The sequence below is a fragment of the Silene latifolia genome, chromosome 6 (assembly GCF_048544455.1).
Source record: "Silene latifolia isolate original U9 population chromosome 6, ASM4854445v1, whole genome shotgun sequence".
NCBI classification, from domain to species: Eukaryota; Viridiplantae; Streptophyta; class Magnoliopsida; order Caryophyllales; family Caryophyllaceae; genus Silene; species Silene latifolia.
Genome location: NC_133531.1, coordinates 92,219,371 through 92,225,823, shown reverse-complemented (window position 1 = coordinate 92,225,823; position 6,453 = coordinate 92,219,371).

Genomic DNA, 6,453 nt, shown 5'->3' with positions numbered 1-6,453 from the left:
AGAAAGGCTCTATGTGATGAAAAGATTGCATAGAACAAAGGAAAATAGCAATGGAAATTAGAGTGATGCAACTGTTGCTAATCCTCTAACCAAAGCTGTTGGCATAAGGTAGACATGATGGTTATGTCATCTCAATGTGATTGAGGAGTATACCTTAATTGCTAAAGATCGTTATGTAAATATTGGATAGAGTATTAATATTTACGTAAGTGATGATCGCATTCATTGTTTGAGTCTCTTAAGAACTCAATTATTCAGTTTGACTGAAAACATGAATACCTTGTTTATCTGAATAAGTTGTGGAGACAATGTTGAACACTATTCAAGTGAACAAGATGAACATTGTATTTTGTCCCTAGTCACTTAATGAGGTGACGTCTCGGAGTGACTAGATTGTAAGTCGATTGATGGTTGTTCAACACCATAAGGTCATACGTGATGACTAGTCGATTACATAGGCAGAGTGTGTGACACTTTGCCGGACAGTGACCATTTAGAGAGTCCTTTAGTTCTATTATAAACGCCTGGTCGTGGCGGGGATCTCTAAGATGTTCTAATGAGTCGATTCTTTTGACTGGAGACTATTATCTGAGCAAGTGCAGTTTCCGAGTGACTTTGGTTTTTGTCCTAGGTCGTGCCGTGAAAGGAGGCCAAAAGGGCATTTACTAGGTCATGGTGATCTGTATTGTGCAATAGGATAGATAGGGCATACAGGAATTGTCCACCCACGTTGGGTAATTATATCTCAAGGCCACTCGAGGAGTTAATGACTACAAATGCGTGGCCACGCTCGGAGAAGTAATGTGAGAGATTTTTCCGGTCAGGTAGTCACACTCCCGATCGAGAAAACCACTCGCGATATGTTCATGTGCAAGTGCGACCTGAAAGACACCTTGCATTGAGTGGGAGATTAAAACGGACAAGAGAATTGGTAGCGCACACCTTGTGTCGGACAAGTGGGAGATTGTTGGAGTTAGTGTCCTCCACAATAGTGCGTTTACATAATAAATCTCATTAAAGGAATATCATCAGATATTTAATTATTTGATCCTCGTCAGTTGATTAACGTAAATCGATAACGGTTGGCTGACTAGAGTTTGACGTTATTGTCGTGAGACGGCGGTGATCAACTGACCCCTTTCGGTCACACCTAAAGGAACGAACCCCAATAGACAACTAATTAATTGTATGAGATACAATTTATTTAGTCCCTTGATTAATAGACTAAAAGGTTAGTCGATTATTTTAGAGAGATTTCGAGTTGCGAACTCGAGGAGCGGCATTTATTATTTAATTATGCGATAATTAAATAATAAATTTTATGAGAAGGGTTTTAGTAAATTAATTGTTAATTCACTAAAATTGTACTAATTGATTAATGTGATTAATATCAGTACGTAAATAATATCTGTAGTGGTATACGTATATTTACGGAGTGATTTGGACGAATTTATTATGGAAGTATTTAAACATGAAACGATGTTTAAAATAAAATTACACGTATTTGTGCGACAAATATAAGAACCAACATGGACCCATAAATGGGCAAGTGGACCGTGTAGTATAGAGTTGTGGATGATTAGGAACATAATCATTTCACCTTACTTTATATACTTCCATAAGTTATCTTATTATAGATTTTGCATGTGATGTAAGTTTGATAAAAAAAATAAGAAATTCATGTTGGGGTTGGTGTCCTTAACAGTTAGTGCAAGGACTTATAAATCTCTAAAAGGATCAAAGGGCATACTTTTGGTATTATTATCAGTTGATCCACGTTTATCAATAACGGTTGGCTTGCTAGATAAGTTTTACGTTATTGTCATACAGATGGCGGTGATCAACTGGTCCCTAAAAGTCACACCTATAGGATACGTTCGAGAGATATGACGGTATGAAAATACAGTCATGTAGATGCCAATTTTGACTAACCAGTTAGTCTGAGTTATTTGACTAATAATTAGTCGAAAATGTGATGTTGAGATATTTTATTTAATACGGATTAAATAATAATGGCTAAGGCGAATTAAGCAGTTAATTCGTAAAATTGAATATAAACGTTTTATATTTAATTAAATGTATATTGAATATAATTATACAATACTGTTTTGTCGGACACGTATTAATAATTCAGCTAACCCGTATTATTAGTTGATGCCTTAATTTCCGATAACCGATAACAGTTTATAATCAGACCGTGTCATATACACTTAGCGCATTATGGACCGGACCACGAGATAAAAACAAGGAGAAAATGGAAGCCCATTTCCCCTTGTCCATTCGGTTTGGCCGAATTAGAGGAGTGATAAGGAGAGCTTTCTCCTTCACTTCTAACCTAATTCATTTTGCAAACATTTCTAGGGTTTTGGGAATTGTGCCTCTCAGAACTCGGATCTCACATCCAACACAACTCACAAAAACTATCCTCTCAATATTGCAAAGGCAATTAGAGGATTTAATCTAGCACAAGGGCATATCTCGGACTATCTTGGGTGCATCGTTTAGGAGGAGGTCTAATTTGATCTCTCATTGCCATTTTGCACTAGGACCGAAGGTTATTTCTAATCTTTATCGTTTCATCATGTTTTTCGTTTTATGACAATAATCACATGTAAATTTTGCGTTATAATCCTATGATTAAAGGGTATTATACGGATATTACCCCCACAAGTGGTATCAGAGCGAGGCCACGTAAATTTTTATATGTGTTTTTCATCAAACGATTTTTGATTCGATAATTTTTGGTTAAAAAACACTTGTGGGGGTAATATCCGTATAATACCCTTTAATCATAGGATTATAACGCAAAATTTACATGTGATTATTGTCATAAAACGAAAAACATGATGAAACGATAAAGATTAGAAATAACCTTCGGTCCTAGTGCAAAATGGCAATGAGAGATCAAATTAGACCTCCTCCTAAACGATGCACCCAAGATAGTCCGAGATATGCCCTTGTGCTAGATTAAATCCTCTAATTGCCTTTGCAATATTGAGAGGATAGTTTTTGTGAGTTGTGTTGGATGTGAGATCCGAGTTCTGAGAGGCACAATTCCCAAAACCCTAGAAATGTTTGCAAAATGAATTAGGTTAGAAGTGAAGGACAAAGCTCTCCTTATCACTCCTCTAATTCGGCCAAACCGAATGGACAAGGGGAAATGGGCTTCCATTTTCTCCTTGTTTTTATCTCGTGGTCCGGTCCATAATGCGCTAAGTGTATATGACACGGTCTGATTATAAACTGTTATCGGTTATCGGAAATTAAGGCATCAACTAATAATACGGGTTAGTCAATTATTAATACGTGTCCGACAAAACAAAGATTGTATAATTATATTCAATATACATTTAATTAAATATAAAACGTTTATATTCAATTTTACGAATTAACTGCTTAATTCGCCTTAGCCATTATTATTTAATCCGTATTAAATAAAATATCTCAACATCACATTTTCGACTAATTATTAGTCAAATAACTCAGACTAACTGGTTAGTCAAAATTGGCATCTACATGACTGTATTTTCATACCGTCATATCTCTCGAACGTATCCTATAGGTGTGACTTTTAGGGACCAGTTGATCACCGCCATCTGTATGACAATAACGTAAAACTTATCTAGCAAGCCAACCGTTATTGATAAACGTGGATCAACTGATAATAATACCAAAAGTATGCCCTTTGATCCTTTTAGAGATTTATAAGTCCTTGCACTAACTGTTAAGGACACCAACCCCAACAAGCTCCCACTTGTCCGTACAAGTGTATGTGCAATGACGTTATCCGCACTAACTGGAGGACACAAGCTCCAACAATTCACTCCTACACACTACCTCCTACCACCCGCCACTTTCCCCTCCTATTTACTCCATCTAATGTTCATTTCCACACTACTTCACTCATGTGGTTTTGCATGTGAACAAAATCAATCATCTCTCTAAAAATTATTTCACATCTATTACTAAGAAGTTAGTAATTAAATTTTATTACTAAGAAGTGTTAGTAATATTACAAATAATATCAAGGTTATAATTTTAACAAGTTTCTAGTAAAACACTTGTTAGTTTTGGGTTAAGTTCTTGGGTGCATCTTGAAGGAGATCTTCTCTTTGAAGATTTGTTAGGAGGATCATCCTTTTGTTATAAGCTCAAGAACAAACTAGAAAGGTGATCTAGTTTGTGCCCTTATTACCATAAAATCAATGTAAGGAAATTGTTTTTCCTTAAACTTTTATTTTTATGCTTTTATATTTGCATGCATGTTACATAGATCACCAAAATGATAAATTATGTGATAATTTAATTTTTATTAGAGAGTCTAATATGGATCTTTGATCTTTCAACCTTGAATCGCAATTTAATAGCCTCCCTAATGCAGTGTACAAGATACTCAGGTCTTGGAATATACATCTCCAACCTGCAAGAATTCTGTGCCATCCAGATTTGGTAATATAATGCCACTACCACTGAGCTTTTCAGCATGCGAATTAGGAGAGGTTGTCTCCCTTCCTTGAGTAATGCTTCACCAGTTTGTAACCCATGATTAACAATGCCCAGCCAAGTGAAGAGAATATTGAAGCACGCATTAATATAAGGACAAGTTTCAAACAGATGCTGATGAGTTTCAGGAGCCTGGCCATAAAGAAAGCACATACCAGCCTCACAAATGCCCATGTTCTTCAATATATCTAATGTAAGCAGGTGCCTCTTTTGAATTAGCCAGATGATGAACATATGCTTAGGAACATTGTACATATTCCACACCATAGTTTCCAAGGAACCTTCTGATCATCACTCTTACACAACCAAGAATAACCTTTAGCAATAGTATATGTATTAGTGATACTCTGCCACATACCAGACTCATAAGCATCCTTAAACTTTTCCTTCACACCACAAATCATTCTCCATGCCCAAGAGCTGTTTGGAGTAGGGGTATACAACATCCATGGTCTGCCTCTAAGATAAATGTTGTCAATCCATCTTATCTAAAGCATATCCTTTTTCATTTGTATCCACCAAGCCAGTTTCCCTATGGCAGCTAGGTTCCACACTCTACTGTCAGTAAGCCCTAACCCTCCTAGGTCCTTACCTTTACAAAGAATATTCCAGCCAACTAAAGGTGCTTTGGAATAAGACTCCCCCCTTCTCAGAGGAAGTTCCTGCACATAGCCTGTATCCTCTCCATTACACCAACAGGTAAAACAAAAATTTGTGCCTAGTAGGTATGTATGGTAGCCAAGACAGCTTTAACAAGGACCAATCTGGCAGAATAGGATAGTTTCCTCTTGTTCCAACCACGAATTCTAGCTAGCATATTATCCACCAATATTGCAGTCAATCTTTGATAATTTCTTATGAGAAATGCAGACCCCTAGATATTTAAAAGAGAGTACACCTCTTTTGAATCTAGTAGCATCTAGGATAGTCTTAGCCTCAACACTGGCCACACCATTCATGTAAATATTAGACTTTTCACTGCTTATGTTCAGACCATTAGTAGCAGTCAACACCTTAAAAGCTTCCATAAGTATAGTGACAGACCTGACATCACCTTTACAAAAGAGTAGCAGGTCATCTGCAAACATTAGGCGAGTCATCTTCAACTTCTTGCACAAATGATGATAAGAGAAACTAGGATGTTGCACCACTCTCTCTATTAGTCTGGACAAGTACTCCATACAAATAGTGAAGAGAAAAGGAGAAATAGGATATCCTTGTCTAAGCCCTCGATTACCCTTGAAATATCCATGAGTCTGACCATTTAAACCAATAGAAAAAGAAGGTGAACTGATGCACTGCATGATAAGCTCTCTTAATTTGTGAGGGTAATTTAAATACTCAAGCATTTGGTGTACACTCTTCCACTCAATTGAGTTATAAGCTTTCCTCAGATCTACCTTTATCAAACACCTAGGGGACACACACTTCCTAGTGTAAAGCCTTACCAAATCTTGAGTAATCAGGATATTTCCTAGAATAGTTTTCCCCTGAATGAAAGCACTCTGTGCAGAATTGATTACTGTAGGCAGAGAGCTGGCAATTCTCTCACACAACAATTTGGAGATGATCTTATACAAGACATTACAACAAGCTATTGGTCGAAATTCCTTAACTTGAACGGGCTCATCTACTTTAGGAATGAGGATAAGATTAGTAGATTTAACTTGCTGAAGGAGTTTACCATTGTGAAAGAAGTCCTGGACAGCATGGCAGATATCATTTTTCAGAATAGACCAGATAGCTTTGTAAAATTTGCTGATATATCCATCCGGACCTGGAATTTTGTCATCAGGGAGAGAAAATACAATAGTCCTGATGTCTTCCTCAGATGGGATTCTACACATGGCATCCCATGTATCCCTGCTGACTTGCTTCCCATTCCTTACAACATGTTTCAGTACATCACTAGTAGGTGAGGAACTTCCTAGCAAGTGCTGGTAATACTCC